Raw genomic sequence first — 19,450 nt, forward strand, 5'->3', positions numbered from 1 at the left:
AATGTGGAGAAGACCTCTCCAACACAACGGGCGAGGCGATCAACCAACAGTAGTGCAGTGTGAGCGCGTTGGACGAGAGCGAGAGGCGAGAGATCAAGCAGCTGCCGATGGAAGCAAGAGCTAGTTAGTTCATATAGGCACAGGGACGGGCAGGGTAGGGTCTACCTTTCGTCGATCGTCGTCCATGTTCTACTGAGATTAGTTGTCTCGGCCTTGGTTACATGCTTTGCTCCGATCCCATCCCATGGTGCCGTTGCATCCCGTGCTGTGGATGTCAATCGATGCAACACCAGAACGGGACTCAGGCCGTTGAGAGGGCGTTCTTCGGGCTTTCGAAGAACAGAGACACGTCCTGGCCGGGGCTAGTGATTGCCGCCCTTAATTTGCCCTAGGCCTTTGGCATTCTTTCTGCTTGGTACATTCCCCGTGGCTTTAATTTGGTGACGAGGAGGTCTAATATGGAGCAGCAGCAGTATGCCAGTATCATATCAAGCTGTCCAAGCCCTTCAATGGTAGATTCTGCAGAACTCGATTTCGTCCCTTTCAGAGGCAGCAAAGTGGTGATACAACTAAAAAGCAGTGCTTAGGAATAGACGCATTGTGAGATGAATTTTATCTCATCAGACGCAATGTGAGAAACACAACGAAATGTAATGTTGGACCAACTTATTTGATATCTCATCAGACGCAATGTGAGAAACACAACGAAATGTAATGTGAGAAACACAACATATGGAAGATTCTGCACACAACCTTATTTGACCAGCAGTGATAGTCCAAAGTGATTTTATGATATCTTGGACCAACTTGTTACTGATCTCTAAATGTAATGTTGGTTTTGTACTCTGCACACCAGGGGTTAATGCCCAATCCTAAGAAAAAAAATCTTTTGTCATATTTACAAAGAGAAAGACAGACTAAATACCTTGTCAATGGCTCAGTTGGCCCCACTAGTCAGTGACTGATGATTTGGTGTCATCATGACGAAGCCCTCCAATCCTCTTGTTGTCTCTTTCAAGCATTTGCATCCCATCCTCAAGTTGTAATCCCTTAAATGAATTAATATGTTTGTTTGTTTGTTTTGCAATTGGTTACTAATATCTCCATTAGGGATGTAAATGGTATGTTATATTATCCATCAGTATTCAGATTTTCTTTAAGAGAGCTTAAATTTGATCTGTATTTGAGTCTGATTATTTAGTCATGTCTGTATCTAATTTATATCCGCATCTGTATACTCAAAGTTGGCTATTTAAGATGTCGATATACATTTAAACATTATCTGACACCACTCGATAATATCCTAATCTGAAGAGAAAATATGAAAACAGATATGAAACGAGTAATATTTGTTCGTATTCTAATCTCCATCTCTACATTTGATGCATGACATCTTTGTATTTAAATTAGGTTTAGGAAATTGCGCTAGCCTGTACACCGTACACATTCACACTGAATTTGGCTTCCTACATTATGTTATTTTAACAATGTAATAGCAAGATTATAGGTTCAGAAAGGTGGCGGAGGTCCATTTCTTTGCATGATAATTGAATGCTCCATCAATTACTTAGTGAACAACAATAACAAAGCCTTTTAGTCGTAAACATGTTAGGGTATGCTTCGAGGTTGTTGATCTCTTGATCAAGCTCCTTGCCTTGTGATTCTAGGTTGATAGCCTTCCTTTTTTGGTTTCTTGCCTCCCTAAGGAGAGCTTCGTCCCCTTGGTTGGTGTCCAAGGTCCTAATGATGGAGCCAGTTGTTGTTGCCTTCTTCTACGGCATGATGTAAGTTGTTGTTGTGGTCGTGAGATCAACGAAGGTGGGCGTCAATGTTGGTACTTGATTTCAATTCCCTAAAGGTATTGAAAATCAAGGCAACACAAGTTAAATATTTGAACCTTCGTCCTTTGGTTTAACACTTCTACAAAGCATTAGCGTGTAGAACGAAGGTTTTCAAAAGGAAGTGTGAATGAAATGATATGGAAACACAATGTAAAGTGTTGTATGGAACTCATAGCATTTTTATTCCATCATCCTTTATATCTAATGAGTTTACAAGTATACCATCGGCTTCTTAACACAAGATGGCACAAAGGTTCGTTGAAGGCTAAGCAACACGAAGCTATAGCCCTCAAAAAAGGTACCTTATACATGGCATTGTTCATCTATTTAAAGGGAAGACGAACCGCCTTCGTACAAAATTACAATCATGTCCCTCAAGGTTTACACACATTATTTACAAATGACATCAGGGTAATATTGTATTTTCTCCTTTCTTTGTTGCGCAAGTCTTGACCTTCGTCGTGTGGAAGCATCTTTGTGCCGAGGCTTATAGCTTCGAGTTTTGTCCTTTCTAACCGTGTATGTTGAGCAAAGCTTTTCTCTTACACTGCTTCGTCTATTGTCGATAGCTCTTCAGACAAGGCTTAGCTTTGTCTGATATTAGCTGTATACCTGGAATTTAATTGTTCACTTCGAAACAAAGGTCACTTGAGGACCTTTGTCAAAGGTACTCAAAGTTAAATCAATAAGAAAGGTTTTTTAAACTATAAATTGTTTGTGGTGATTACTCCTTTCATGAATTATTTATATTTAGAAGTGTTTATCTAATAACTAATTAGTATAAAAAATATGATTTGCATCCATGCTGAGTTTTTAGTTGTTGCATCTAAAATTAGATTTGAAGTTGAATTATATTTGAATCCAAAACTAAATTTGGAAAACCTTGAAAAGAAAGAAATCAGAAAACAAAATAGAAAAAAGTAAAATACGAACTATTCTTGGGCTGGATCCCTTTCCCAGCCCAAGCGACCTCGCTGCATAGCCGACCAGATCATTAGCCATCACGCGTGGCCCAAACCAACATTTCACTACACCACGGCCCGCATCTCTCCTTTTTGACGCTGGCGCGTGGTCCCGCACCTCAGCCATGCATGAGGTCACTAGCAAATGGGACAGCCCTGCCAACACCTTCATCCAGCTGTAATCACAACCAACTCGTGCAACCCAACTCGATCTAAATCCACCGTGATTGCTCGTCGGCGAACCAGGGGCGCCATGAAGCCACCATGTCACATGGACTGAAGCATGTCTCCACCGTCGCCGGTAAGAACACATTTATCTTATTTGCCTTCTTCGTCTTGTAGTGCATGTCGGGGTTAGATTTGGGTCACCAGTATGTTGGTTTGGCCAAACTCCGGCCAACCTCAAGATCCCTAGACATCGATTGGTTAGACCCGATCTGAGCCGTCGATCGAGCGATGAACGGTGTAGAGCAGATCGCGACATTTTAAATCTCGGTCGTAGGTCATTGATCCAAGGATCGTGATGGCGTGTCGGTTCATGGTATCGAGCGTCTAATTTAGGTCGTCGATCGGTTCAGGCGTACCCATAAATAGCTACCATGGCGCTTTTCATAAAGAGCCCTTGGGGAAAATGAGAATTACCCGCCATCTAGACAGTTTAAGGGCATGTTTGTTTACCCCCCAGATTATATAATCTGGATTAAATAATCCTAAGAGGCAAACAAACAGTCTAGCTTATTTGCCCAGATTATATAATCTAACCCCTTGGATTATGATAATCCATAAGCAAGTGAGGAGGTGCTTATTTCAGATTATTTTTTCCCACTTCCCCACTACCCTTTCAAGTTTCCTAGAAATTACCCACCATTGCCATTATAATCTACCGAATCGTTTTTGCGCCTATCGGATCGGAGAAGCCCGCCGCCCAACAGAAACACGCCAAATAATCTGGGTAAACAAACAGGACTACTCAGATTATATAATCCAAATTATATAATCCAGATTATATAATCCTCCAAAAATAATCCAGATTATATAATCCATTGGGGTAAACAAACAGGCCCTAAGAATCAATCAAAGTAGGTACTCGAATTTACACCGAGCACCCTAAGTTCCTCAATTTTTATACCAGCCCTCCACCAACGCTTGATTTTTGTCAAATTAAAATCTGAAAATCCATTTTTGATATTAAAAAAGTCCAAAAACTTGTAAATCTTGATCGTTTTAACTCCGATTTTAGTGGTTCTCGAACCTACGATTACGTCTCGACCCGTAAAATATTATTATGTTGTTTGTTTGCATGTTTGGTGTAATGTTATTTGTATCCATTATTTGCTTATTTGTATGTATTGCTACAAATAAAAGTGAGGTGACGGGAATTTGAAGACCAACTTTGAGGAGTACCTGTAATTGCAAGTAATGGCAAGTTATGTCCTTGATCACATTCTTTGACCTAATAATGTTCATGATTCCGATAATCACTATGGCACTGTTAGGCTAAATCTGATGGGATCTAATAGGTTACCTAGTTTTGTTCACCCTACACTTTGCATACAAATGAATTTTTGGGTAGTTCTGCTATTGCTCTATCTTGTTTTGGGTGCCATACTATATGTGAATCATGATCATGCTTATTACTATTGTTACCTGTTTATGAGTTATTTATGATACATGATTAGATCATTTTGTTAACTGGAACATGGAGCTTAACCTGAGATAACAGTGCTACCACAAGAGTGGTATGGGACGTCCTTGGCCAATTAATTAGGAAATATGGTATGTGAGAGCCTTACCCGAAAGGAGCAAGCAGGGAGGAGTTGCGCAAGTATAGGGAGGTTCTCAGGTCGATCTGTGTGTGATAGCTATTTGGACAAGGGATTCATATATCCCACTACCTGAATTCATAGCGGGTTTTCTCATACTAGTAGACATTTGTATAGGCCTCGTAGTGTACCATCGCCTACTCACCTTAGGAGTGTTTAAGGGTTCGTACAACCCCGGGCCAAAAGTGAACACGACTTGTGGATAAAGATGCACAACATCTGCAGAGTGTAAAACTGGTATATCAGTCATGCTCACGGTCATGAGTGACTCAAGACTCTCGCATGATTAAATGATGGAACTAAAACTTAACTGAACATGCATTGCAATGCATTTTGTGTATTTATTATTCATTATGATCTCTTATTTAATTGGTTGGGTATTCACTTATACTTAGTAATTGCTAATAAAATTTGGACCAACTTAATTAAAAGTGATGCTCAGCCTTAATCATTTTTCTTTGGTAAGCCTTACAATGCACTTTCCCCACACATGCTGAGCGATGACCATATGGAAGCTCACCCTTACTATAATCACACCAGGTCAAGAACAAGTACGGCTGGAGGAGCATGAAGGATGATGCAATGAGTCCGGAGAGGTCTAGGTCATCGTCTCCCAATCAACTTTGATGGCGGAGGATCGTTGTTGCCATATGGTGTAATTTATTTAGTTATTTTGTATAGAACTTGTATTAAGTAATAAAAATTTGACATTGTTTTCTGTACACTAAGTCATCATATGTGTGAGACTTGATCTTAACACACATTTGATATACATATGGATTTGTCCTTAAATCCGTGTGTGACATATACTCCCTCCGTTCTTTTTATTTGTCGTATTTTAGTTTAAAATGAACTAACAGACCACAGATATTCAAGAACGGGGGTAGTATTTTGGATGAGGGGAAGTAGCTACAAGCGTTTCCACAACGTGATGATTAGGGTAACTACTCGCGGAAGCAAGAAAGAGCTCTATAGTACGTGGGTGATGGTTATCATGAGATCGTGCTCAACAAAATGTGTATATGAACATGCAAAACATTGTTTTGCACGGTAGACTATGCTATTTATAGGTTGGAGATTGAAAAGGGAGTAAGGAAGCAAGTGGGATTGAGAGTCCTTGGAGGTAGCCTGAGCAAGGAAGGAAACCCAAACTGATCTGCACATGAGCGAGAAAGCAAAACCCTCACTGATCTAAGGGGTGGGGATTTAGGTAACCCAAAAAATTAAGTTCATTAAAATTCAAGTGTTAAAAATTGCTATCAAATATCAGCTTAAAAACATTACTCAAAATTTCAAGCAACTGATAATTCAAGTTCGGGTTTTACTTGATATAACCAAATTAACAAAATCAATATTAACCAAAAACATTTTAAAGAAATAAATAATAACCATTTATATCTTCTTGTCAAACGAACAACAAATCAATTAAATAATAGATTTACACTGTAAATGAACCACTTCATGTTTATATATTAAAATATAAAACGATGGTACCTGTTATCCCTTAATTGGTCCAATGGCGGATCTAGAATTTTATTATACGGCATGTCGTCTATAATCTTCATATATATTTGATTAAACTATTTAACAAGTCAAAACAATTTTACATAGTAAATTTTAAATTTTAATGTTAAGTTAAAAACATAAAAAAATAAGTCTTAAATTTGAAAAAATAAGTTAAAAATATTCATAAATTATAATATAAATAGATGAAAAGTCATATTGATAATTTATATGGCTTTTTGGTAATACCAAACGATTAAGTAAATTATACTTGCATGGATTAAATTCTAAGCACTCACGTGTGATTATACAAACAATCATATAATACATACCGAGTTGTTAATCAGCCTTGATTTTTTATCTATATCTCGATTATCGAAAGCTTAAGACCCAATATATAGTTGTTTGGGTGTTTCATCGTTTTCGCTAGCCTACTGCCTACACATAGTAGTCTAGCCTCCAACGTCATCTCGCGAGTCAAGTCCGTTGAAGAAACTAAGCGATCGAGCGTTGTATACGGTTGTATTGTGCATCTAACAGACCACCTCAAGATTTTATTAGATAGATCCTAAGGCATGAGCCTGAACAAAACGTAAGCACAATCTACAAGACTATTAACACAACCTTCTTTTTATGTTAAATATTTTTTTATTTTTTCTATATATACTATGTAGTTACCTGGGGTATGCCAGGGTTACCCCTAGATCATACTCCGTAGATCCGCCAGGGACTTAGTCCATGGTTTGGGGGCAAAGTTTGGGTTTGGGGCAAAGTTTGTACATGACCTACCCTCTATTCTCTTAATACAAAGATAGGCAGTGTCGGGGACCATAATTAGGGGTACCCCCAAGACTCCTAAACTCGGCTGGTAATCACCATCAGCACAAGCTGCAAAAGCCTGATGGGCGCAATTCAGGTCAAGGCTCCGTCCACTCAAGGGACACGATCCCGCCTCGCCCGATCCTAGACTCGGGCAGGAACAGTAGACCCAGGTGGATTCACACCTCGCCCGAGGGCCTCCTCAAGCAACAGGCGCACCTTCAACTCGCCCGAGGCCCAGCTCGGGCAGGCTTCGCAGTGAAGCAACCTTGGCCAGATCGCCTCGCCAACCGACCGTATCGCAGGAGCATTCAATGCAAGGATCGCCTGACACCTTATCGTGACGCGTGTTCCTCAGTCGGCAGGGCCGAAGTGACCGCAGTCACTTCGCACCTCCACTGACTAACCTGACAGGAAAACAGCGCTGTCTACCCCGCTCCGACTGCTGTGCTACACGCCAGGGTGAGGGTGATAGCAGCCGAGTCCAGCCTCAGGCGCCATAGGAAGCTCCGCCTCGCCCGACCCTAAGGCTCGGACTCAACCCCGACCTCGGAAGACAGTCTCCGCCTCGCCCGACCTTGGGCTCGGACTCAACCTCAACCTCGGAAGACGGTCTCCGCCTCGCACGACCCCAGGGCTCGGACTCAACCTCAACCTCGGAAGACGGTCTCCGCCTCGCCCGACCCCAGGGCTCGGCCTCAACCTCGACCTCGGAGGAGTCACCGCCTCGCCCGACCTTGGGCTCGGACCGACCACGTTACAGGGGGGTACATCATTACCCTACCCCTAGCTAGCTCAGGCTACGGGGAACAAGACCGGCGTCTCATCTGGCTCGCCCCGGTAAACAAGTAATGATGGCACCCTGCGTGCTCCCATGACGACGGCGGTTCTCAGCCCCCTACGGAAGCAAGGATACGTCAGCAAGGACCCGACAGCCCCGACAGCTCTGCTTCTATAGGGCTCAAGCGCTCCTCCGACGGCCACGACATCATATGCACAGAGCACTAGCACCTCTCCGACAGCCACGTCGGCATGTACATAGGGCTCTGGCTCCTCCCTGCCGGACACGTTAGCATATTGCTACACCCCCCATTGTACACCTGGACCCTCTCCTTACATCTATAAAAGGAAGGTCCAGGGCCCTCGTACAAAGGAGGTGGCCGCGCGGGAGGACGGGCTGACGGACAGGCTCTCTCCCTCTCTCGCGAACGCTTGTAACCCCCTACTGCAAGCGCATCCACCCTGGGCGTAGGATAACGCGAGTCGTGGTTCCCTTCTTTCCCCCCTTGTGTTCCATCTCGTGCCGACCCATCTGGGCTGGGACACGCAGCGACAATTTACTCGTCGGTCCAGGGACCCCCCGGGGTCGAAACGCCGACAGTTGGCGCGCCAGGTAGGGGCCTGCTGCATGTTGACGAACAGCTCCCCGTCAAGCTCCAGATGGGTAGTCTCCAGCAACCTCTCCAGCCCGGGACGCTGCTCCGTTTCGGGAGTCTCGAGTTCATGTCCCTCGACGGCAGCTACGACATGGTACTCCTTCCTCCACCGCGCGACAACGACAACGACGGCCGTCAGCCCGCCCGACGGCGGCAGAATCGACGACGTCTTCCCCCCATGGCGAAAGAGCAGAATCCGGGCCTGTCCCGTCACCTTCCCCACCGCAGGAGGAGGAGGCGGGGCAACCATGGCCAAGCAGGAGGCGACACCTCGTTGGCTGTCGAGCGAGTCGACGACGCCGGCGCCCCAGCGGGGGACACGTCGGGCGTTGACCTCGCGTCTGAGACGAAGACGAGCGTCGTTTCCCCGCAACACGCCAACCCCAAGCGGACGGATGACGCCAGCACACTCGCGAAGGACTTGCTGGGCGTTAGCCTTGTACCTGAGATAACGGTGCAGTCCGCCCCCGACGCGACTTCGTCACCATCCGTCTATCAAGAGGTATCGTCCGTTTTCCACCCTGTGCCTTTTAGATTCAGCTTCGACCCACCAAGCGACCCCGCTTCGGTGGACGCTTTCATAAAGGCATATCCTAACCTTCTGGGTACCATATGTGGTCAACCTGGGACCGACTGACGGCTGTCTCAACCTATGGGCCCCCAGGTTCCGAGGAAGATGGCGAGCCTGACTCTGGTTGGGATTTCTCCGGGCTCGGTAACCCCAGTGCCATGCGAGACTTCATGACCGCATGTGACTACTGCCTCTCCGATTACTCCGATGGTGGCCACAGCCTTGACGACGAGGACTGTGGCCCAAGTCGCGAATGTTTCCACGTCGATCTAGGGGGTCTTGACGAAGGCAACCACCTTGGTATGCCGGAGGACGACGATCCCCCTAGGCCTACGCCTCGCGTTGACATCCTTCGGGAGCTAGCCGTGGTCCCAGTCCCTGCGGGGGGTCAGGACGCACAGCTCGAGCAAATCCGCGAGATGCAGGCCAAGCTCGACGAGGAAGCGGGACAACTTGTGCAGCTCCGGCAGAACATCGGGCAGGAGTGGGCAGGCCGAACACCAGCCAGAGAAGCGCGTCATCTGGCCCAGGATGTCCAGCACCGCGTCGCTGACGATGCCAAGGCAAGGCTGCCCCCGGCTTCTAGTGGGGTTGGCCAGAACCTGGCTGCAGCAGCAATACTACTCCGAGCGATGCCGGAGCCATCCACCACCGAGGGGCGGCGTATCCAGGGAGAACTCAAGAATCTCCTGGAGGATGCCGTGGTCCGATGGGCCGAAAGCTCTGCCTCCCGAAGGCAGGGGTACCCCCCGGAGCATCGCGCCGCGACTTCCCGATTCATGCGGGAAGCCTCGGTCCACACCGGGCGCACGCAGGACGCAATGCGTGCAGCCCCGGGTCACCTCAGCAACGAGCACCACCGCCACGATCGTTGAGCCCACCTCGACAAGAAGGTGCGCCGAGGCTACCACCCCAGGCGTGGGGGATGCTACGACAGCGGGGAGGATCGGAGTCCCTCGCCCGAACCACCCGGTCCGCAAGCTTTCAGCCGGGCCATACGACGGGCGCCGTTCCCGACCCGGTTCCGAACCCCGACTACCATCACCAAGTACTCGGGGGAAACAAGGTCGGAACTGTGGCTCGCGGACTACCGGCTGGCCTACCAGCTGGGTGGAACGGACGATGACAACCTCATCATCCGCAACCTCCCCCTGTTCCTTTCCGACGCCGCCCGAGCCTGGCTGGAGCATCTGCCTCCTGCACAGATCTCCAACTGGGACGACCTGGTCAAAGCCTTCTCCGGGAACTTCCAGGGCACATACGTGCACCCTGGGAACTCCTAGGATCTCCGAAGCTGCCGCCAGCAGCCAGGAGAATCCCTGCGGGACTACATCCGACGATTTTCGAAGCAGTGCACCGAGCTGCCCAACATCACCGACTCAGATGTCATCGGCGCGTTCCTCGCCGGCACCACTTGCCGCGACCTGGTGAGCAAGCTGGGTCGCAAGACTCCCACCAGGGCGAGCGAGCTGATGGATATCGCCACCAAGTTCGCCTCTGGTCAGGAGGCGGTCGAGGCCATCTTCCGGAAGGACAGGCCGCCTCAGGGACGCCAGCAGGAAGATGTCCCCGAGGCGTCCGCTCAGCGCGGCACGAAGAAAAAGGGCAAGAAGAAGTCGCAAGCGAAACGCGACGCCACCGACGCAGATCTTGTAGCCGCCGCCGAGCACAGGAACCCTCGGAAGCCTCCCGGAGGGGCCAACTTGTTCGACAAGATGCTCAAGGAGTTGTGCCCCTATCATCAGGGTCCCGTCAAGCACACCCTTGAGGAGTGTGTCATGCTTCGGCGCTACTTCCATAAGGCCGGGCCCCCGGCGGAAGGTGGCAAAGGCCATGACAACGACAAGAAGGAGGGCAACAAGGCAGAGGAGTTCCCTGAGGTCCACGACTGCTTCATGATCTACGGTGGGCAAGTGGCGAACGCCTCGGCTCGGCACCGCAAGCAGGAGCGCCGGGAAGTCTGCTCGGTGAAGGTGGCGGCGCCAGTCTACCTAGACTGGTCCAACAAGCCCATCACCTTCGACCAAGGCGACCACCCCGACCGCGTGCCGAGCCCAGGGAAGTACCCGCTCCTTGTCGATCCCGTCATCGGCAACGTCAGGCTTACCAAGGTCCTCATGGATGGAGGCAGCAGCCTCAACATCATCTATGCCGAGACCCTCGGGCTCTTGCAGATCGATCTGTCCACGATCCGGGCCGGTGCGGCGCCTTTTCACGGGATCATCCCCGGGAAGCGCGTCCAACCCCTTGGGCAACTCGATCTGCCCGTCTATTTCGGGACTCCCTCCAACTTCCGAAAGGAAACCCTCACGTTCGAGGTGGTCGGGTTCCGAGGAACCTACCACGCAGTGCTGGGGAGACCATGCTACACCAAGTTTATGGCCGTCCCCAACTACACCTACCTCAAGCTCAAGATGTCGGGCACAAACGGGGTCATCACCGTCGGATCCACGTACCGACACGCGTATGAATGTGACGTGGATTGCGTGTTGTACGCTGAGGCCCTCATCGCCGACCTGGAGAGCCTCTCCAAGGAGGTGCCAGATGCGAAGCGCCACGCCGACAACTTCGAGCCAGCAGAGGCGGTTAAGTCCGTCCCTCTCGACCCCAGCAACGACGCCTCCAAGCAAGTCTGGATCGGCTCCGAGCTCGACCCCAAATAGGAAGCAGTGCTTGTCGACTTTCTCTGCGCGAACGCCGAGGTTTTTGCGTGGAGTCCCTCGGACATGCCTGGCATACCGAGGGATGTCGCCGAGCACTCGCTGGATATCCGAGCTGGAGCCCGACCCGTGAAGCAGCCTCTGCGCCGATTCGACGAAGAAAAGCGCAGAGTCATAGGCGAGGAGATCCACAAGCTGATGGCTGCAGGGTTCATCAAAGAGGTATTCCATCCCGAATGGCTAGCCAACCTTGTGCTTGTGAAAAAGAAAGGTGGGAAATGGAGGATGTGTGTAGACTACACTGGTCTAAACAAAGCATGTCCGAAGGTTCCCTACCCTCTGCCTCGCATCGATCAAATTGTGGATTCCACTGCTGGGTGTGAAACCCTGTCATTCCTCGATGCCTACTCAGGGTATCACCAAATCAGGATGAAAGAGTCCGACCAGCTCGTGACCTCTTTCATCACACCCTTTGGCATGTACTGCTATATTACTATGCCATTTGGTTTAAGGAATGCAGGCGCGACATACCAAAGTTGCATTAACCACGTGTTCGGAGAGCACATTGGCCGAACAGTCGAGGCTTACGTTGATGACATCGTAGTCAAGACGAGGAAAGCCTCCGACCTCCTCACTGACCTTGAAACGACATTCAAGTGTCTGAGAGCAAAGGGCGTGAAACTTAATCCCGAGAAGTGTGTCTTCAGAGTCCCACGAGGCATGCTCCTGGGGTTCATCGTCTCCGAGCGGGGCATCGAGGCCAACCCGGAGAAAATCGCGACCATCACCAACATGGGGCCTATCAAGGACTTGAAAGAAGTACAGAGAGTCATGGGATGCCTTACGGCTCTGAGCCGCTTCATCTCGCGCCTCGGTGAAAGAGGCCTATCCCTGTACCGCCTCTTAAGGAAGACCGAGCACTTCACTTGGACCCCCGAGACTGAGGAAGCCCTCGGGAACTTAAAGGCGCTCCTGACAAGCGCGCCCATCCTGGTACCCCCGCTGCGGGAGAAGCCCTCTTGATCTACGTAGCCGCAACCACTCAGGTGGTCAGCGCCGCGATCGTGGTCGAGAGACGAGAAGAAGGGCATGCATTGCTCGTCTAGAGGCCGGTCTACTTCATCAGTGAAGTACTGTCCGAGACAAAAATCCGCTACCCGCAAATTCAGAAGCTACTGTACGCGATAATTCTGACGCGGCGAAAGTTGCGACACTACTTCGAGTCTCATCCGGTGACTGTGGTGTCATCCTTCCCCCTGGGGGAGATCATCCAGTGCCGAGAGGCCTCGGGTAGGATTACAAAATGGGTGGTGGAGATCATGGGCGAGACAATCTCGTTCGCTCCTCGGAAGGCCATCAAGTCCCAAGTCTTGGCGGACTTTGTGGCTGAATGGGTCGACACCCAGTTTCCAGCAGCTCCGATCCAACCGGAACTCTGGACCATGTATTCCGACGGGTCGCTGATGAAAACAGGAGCGGGTGCGGGCCTGCTCTTCATCTCACCCCTCGGGAAGCACCTCCGCTACGTGATGCGCCTCCATTTCCCGGCGTCAAACAACGTGGCCGAGTACGAGGCTCTGGTTAACGGGTTGCACATCACCATCGAGCTAGGGGTTCGGCGCCTCGACGCTCGTGGCGACTCGCAGCTTGTCATAGACCAAGTCATGAAGAACTCCCACTGCCGCGACCCGAAGATGGAGGCCTACTGCGACGAGGTTCGGCGCCTGGAAGACAAGTTCTACGGGCTCGAGCTCAACCACATCGCTCGATGCTACAACGAGACTGCGGACGAGCTGGCTAAGATAGCCTCGGGACGGACAATGGTTTCCCCGGACGTCTTCTCCCGAAACCTACATCAACCCTCCGTCAAGACCGACGACACGCCCGAGCCCGGGGAGGCCTCGGCCCCCGAGGGTGAGGCACTGCGCGTCAAGGAAGAGCGGAATGGGGTCACGCCTAATCGAAACTAGCAGACCCCGTACCTGCAATATATCCACCGAGGAGAGCTACCCCTCGACAGAGCCGAAGCTCGGCAACTGGCGCGGCGCGCCAAGTCGTTCGTCTTGTTGGGTGACAAAAGGGAGCTCTACCACCGTAGCCCCTCAGGCATCCTTTAGCGATGCATATCCATCGCTGAAGGTCAGGAGCTATTGCAAGAAATACACTCGGGGGCTTGCGGTCATCACGCAGCACCTCGAGCCCTCGTTGGAAACGCCTTCCAACAAGGTTTCTATTGGTCAACCACGGTGGCCGACGCCACTAGGATTGTACGCACCTGCCAAGGGTGTCAATTCTACGTAAGGCAGACACACCTGCCAGCTCAGGCCCTGCAAACAATACCCATCACCTGGTTGTTTGCTGTGTGGGGTCTGGACCTCGTCGGTCCCTTGCAGAAGGCACCCGGGGGCTTCACGCACCTGCTGGTCGCTATCGACAAATTCTCCAAGTGGATTGAGGTCCGACCCCTAAACAGCATCAGGTCCGAACAGGCGGTGGCGTTCTTCACCAACATCATACATCGCTTTGGGGTCCCGAACTCCATCATCACCGACAACGGCACCCAGTTCACTGGCAGGAAGTTCCTGGACTTCTGCAAGGACCACCACATCCGGGTGGACTGGGCCGCCGTAGCTCACCCCATGACGAATGGGCAGGTAGAGCGTGCCAACGGCATGATTCTGCAGGGACTTAAGCCGAGGATCTACAATGACCTCAACAAGTTCGGCAAGCGATGGATGAAGGAACTCCCCTCGGTGGTCTGGAGTCTGAGGACGACGCCAAGCCGGGCCACGGGCTTCACGCCGTTTTTTCTAGTCTATGGGGCCGAGGTTATCTTGCCCACAGACTTAGAATACGGTTCCCCGAGGACAAGGGCGTATGACGACCGAAGCAACCAGACCAGCCGAGAAGACTCACTGGACTAGCTGGAAGAGGCTCGGGACATGGCCTTACTACACTCGGCACGATATCAGCAGTCTCTGCGACACTACCACGCCCGAGGGGTTCGGTCCCGAGACCTCCAGGTGGGGGACTTGGTGCTTCGGCTACGACAAGACGCCCGAGGGTGCCACAAGCTCACACCTCCCTGGGAAAGGCCGCTCATCATCACCAAGATTTTGAAGCCTGGAACATACAAGCTGGCCAACAGTCACGGCGAGGTCTACAGCAACGCTTGGAACATCCGACAGCTACGTCGCTTTTACCCTTAAGATGTTTTCAAGTCGTTCATATGCCTCGTTCCCTTTACATACACAAATAGAGTCTAACTATCAAGGAAGGGTCAGCCTTGCCTCGGCAAAGCCCGACCCTCCCTCGGGGGCTAGAAGGGGGGAACCCCCTCTGCGTCAAAATTTTCCTCGGAAAAAGTCTTTCTGCCAGAACATTTTTCGCGCTTTTCGACTACTTCGATAGCGGGATCCTGAAAACGACGGAGTACACGTAAGCAGCAAGGCCGACCGAGCTGAGGGACTCCTACGCCTCCGGGATACGGATACCTCACTCATCACCTTCTGCGATAAGTAACTCACGCTCGGATAAGCGATTTCTGCTGACCGAACAAGTCTTAACGCTCGAAAACTTTTCTGCCAAAACGATTTTTCGTGCCTTCTCGACTATATCGATAACAGAATCCTGCGGACGAGTAAGAGTACATGTAAGCGGCAAGGCCGACCGAGCCGAGGGACTCCTACGCCTCCGGGATACGGATACCTCACTCATCACCTTCCGCGATAAGTAACTCTCGCTCGGATAAGTGATTATGCTACCGACAAACAAGTCCTGATACTCGAAACAAGAGGAAAAGAAACGCAACTTTATAACACGACAATGATATGTTTGGGCCTCAGCGGCCGCAAAAAACATACGCACACTACAGAAAAACTGTTCCTGCAGGTTCAGACATCAACAGAGGGAGCAGCAGCACCCTCGGCGTCGACTCCACCTTCGGCGAAACCTGACCCGACCTCGGACGGCGACATGGGCGGAGGATCTCCACCTCGAAGGAAGATGTCAGCATCGTGCCTAGGCCATCGCCGCCAGGGTCTCCTCCGGGAACCCCGCCCGAGCAGACGGCTTGACCGGCCGCTCCGTAGCCTCAGCCAGTTGTCCCCCAAGGACATCAGCCCGGCTAATGGCCTCAGCAGCCCGACTCCGGGGTTGGTCCCGCCAGGGGACGACTTGGCCAGGTTCCAGCTGCCGCTGGTACGCCTCCTCGACCTAGGGAATCACCTGCTCCTGGGCCGACGAAGCCCCTTTTCGAGCCAACTCCGCCTCTGTCCATGCTGACACCGCTGCCTCTGGCTCCGACTCATCGCAGAGCGGCCGAGGGTTTCTTTAACTGAGCAAGAGAAGCCTTGGGTGGCAAGGCCGACCGAGCCGAGGGACTCCTACGCCTCCGGGATACGGATACCTCACTCGTCACCTTCCGCACAGGGCAACTCACACTCGGTTAAGCGATTCAGCTAGCCGACAGGCGAGTCCTGGTGCTCGAAATGAGGAAGAAACACGGTATTGCACTCAAATACCTAGATGTGCAGGCCCCGACAGCCGCAATGGACATACACCGGCACTCAAGGTGCCATTACAAATGGAACTCCGGTTCCACTCCCACGGGTATCAACAACCTCCACATCGGAGGGCCTGCGGGACGACAAACTCCAGTTGGCTCGCCGCCGCCCACTCCGTCAGCAGCAAGACGAAAGCAACGCGGGCGCTCCCCATCCGGGGGCTCGGAAGGTGGAAGGGCGCAATGCATGAGGGGAGTGCGAAGGCGTGGCTACCACCCAGGGGGTCGATCCCTTTTTAAAGGCGACTCCCCCCACTCGCGTCCTCAGGCGTCGCGGACCAAGTCTTCACCAACGCGCTCCAGGGTCCTCCCCCTACGACACGGGGGCTGGGTCCCACACGTCATGCAAGCTGGCCCGGGACAGAAGAAGCCAAACCACCGCGCGCGGAGCGTGTAACCGCCCAGCGGTTACAAGCACTCCTCCATCTTCGCCTAAACCAGCGGGTGAAAGGGCGGACCGCCATGCAGGCGGCATGCAACTGCACCACGGGGATGCACCCTTTCGACTTCGACGCATCCAGCATGGAGGCCCAGGCCCACACGTCATGTAACCGGCGCGCCGGTTACTACGCGCGAAAAACTGCACCGCCACTTACGCCAATGCCGCGCCTACTCGACTGCGTAACCGGTGCCGCGACTCGAGGCAACCCTGCGCATGGCCCAATAGTGCCAACCAAGCACATCGATCACAGGTCAGTCAGCCGCGGGAGAAGGCGCGATGGTCGATATGGCCAAAAGTGGGCCGACAGTAATGGCGGCAGCAGGCGGGCGGAGGCAGCAGTCAAATCGTCTGCAGGCTCACGTCCCCTCCTGGAGCAGCAGGGGAGCCCTCTCCCACGACGTGAAGACGACGCGCCCGTGTTCCGTCCCTCGAACGGCTCGCGCAATGACTGCCCCGCGAACCACCCGTCCCGTCGCATTAACTCCACGGCAGGTCAAGCGACACCTTTGGCAGGCTAAGCGGGCGACGCTTCACCTCCGCCATGATGACTGCGTCAAAAAAGGTGTGCCACATCGTTTAATTTCATATCCTTTTCCTCTTCCCCTTTCTCTCTCTTGCTACAGGGACCGGGAAAGGGGATACTCCGAAAGGGAACCTTCTCCGCGAAGGAAGCGGGCCCCGAGCCCTCCTACTGATCAGGGGTTCGAAGGCTGACCCCTCGGAAGGGTTCGACAGCCGCCCCAGAGCACTCGGGCTCCGCGCCCACTACTGATCAGAGGTTCGAAGGCTGGCCCCTCGGAAGGGTTCGACAGCCGCCTCAGAGCACTCGGGCTCCGCGCCCACTACTGATCAGAGGTTCGAAGGCTGGCCCCTCGGAAGGGTTCGACAGCCGCCTCAGAGCACTCGGGCTCCGCGCCCACTACTGATCAGGGGTTCGAAGGCTGGCCCCCCGAAGGGTTCGACATCCGCCCCAGAACACGCAGAGCGAGGGATGACTCTGGGTACGTCCGATACATGGCCGAGGCTCGGGCTACGCTCCCGAGGTACCCTAGGACATTTCCGAGACCAGCAGGAGCGATTCTGTAACAGAATCCCATCAGAGGGAGGCATCGAGCCCTCGGACCCTATCAAACGGGATCGGGTCCGGCAAATCACCTGCATGTACTTTTGGAGCGCGCCTCTGGGCCACTAGCCGGCCCTTATCGAATGGGGCACGGGCGTCCACTCGGATCACCCGTTAGCAACTCACTGGAGACACCATGTTCGACGCCCTCCAAGGGCAACATGGCGCTTTCCCCCCCCCCCCCCCCCCCTCCTCCTTGCGGAAAGGCGACGAAGGGGCGTATGATAAAAGCCGAGTCAGTCCTTAACCGTCCCCTCGCTCTGTGCAGAGGCTCGGGGGCTGCTCTCGCAAACCCGGCTCCGGCCAAACTGTTGACAGCGTCAACATACCAGCCCGAGAACTCGGAACCTGACCATGCACCCGGGCTAAGATCAGATCGCATAAGGGAACAACCAGACCGGCCGAGACGTCACGAAAGGCAATAAGACCTCGGAGGAGTCAAACCACCCCTCCGAGGCCTCGGGGGCTACACCCGGCGGGTGCGCTCGCGCGCACCCACCGGAACAAAATGTAACCGAGAAAGGCCGGTCCCCTTGCAAAAAAGTGCGACAAAGCCTTCAAGCGAGTACCAACACTCCCTTTGAGGCTCGAGGGCTACTGTCGGGGACCATAATTAGGGGTACCCCCAAGACTCCTAAACTCGGCTGGTAATCACCATCAGCACAAGCTGCAAAAGCCTGATGGGCGCAATTCAGGTCAAGGCTCCGTCCACTCAAGGGACACGATCCCGCCTCGCCCGAGCCCAGCCTCGGGCAGGAACAGTAGACCCAGGCGGATTCACGCCCCGCCCAAGGGCCTCCTCAAGCAACAGGTGCACCTTCAACTCGCTCGAGGCCCAGCTCGGGCAGGCTTCGCAGTGAAGCAACCTTGGCCAGATTGCCTCGCCAACCGACTGTATCGCAGGAGCATTCAATGCAAGGATCGCCTGACACCTTATCCTGACGCGCGTTCCTCAGTCGGCAGGGCCGAAGTGACCGCAGTCACTTCGCCCCTCCACTGACTGACCTGACAGGAAAACAGCGCCGCCTACCCCGCTCCGACTGCTGTGCCACCCGCCAGGGTGAGGCTGATAGCAGCCGAGTTCAGCCTCAGGCGCCATAGGAAGCTCTGCCTCGCCCGACCCCAAGGCTCGGACTCAACCTCGACCTCGGAAGACGGTCTCCGCCTCGCCCGACCTTGGGCTCGGACTCAACCTCAACCTCGGAAGACGGTCTCCACCTCGCCCGACCCCAGGGCTCGGACTCAACCTCAACCTCGGAAGACGGTCTCCGCCTCGCCCGATCCTAGGGCTCGGCCTGAACCTCGACCTCGGAGGAGTCACCGCCTCGACCGACCTTGGGCTCGGACCGACCACGTTACAGGGGGTACATCATTACCCTACCCCTAGCTAGCTCAGGCTACGGGGAACAACACCAGCGTCCCATCTGGTTCGTCCTGGTAAACAAGTAATGATGGCACCCCGCGTGCTCCCATGACGACGTCGGTTCTCAGCCCCCTACGGAAGCAAGGATACGTCAGCAAGGACACGACAGCCCCGACAGCTGTGCTTCTACAGGGCTCAAGCGCTCCTCCGACGGCCACGACATCATATGCACAGAGCACTAGCACCTCTCCGACAGCCACGTCGACATGTACATAGGTCTCTAGCTCCTCCCTGCCGGACACGTTAGCATATTGCTACACCCTCCATTGTACACCTGGACCCT

This window comes from Zea mays, chromosome 4 (assembly GCF_902167145.1).
Source record: "Zea mays cultivar B73 chromosome 4, Zm-B73-REFERENCE-NAM-5.0, whole genome shotgun sequence".
Taxonomy (NCBI): Eukaryota; Viridiplantae; Streptophyta; class Magnoliopsida; order Poales; family Poaceae; genus Zea; species Zea mays.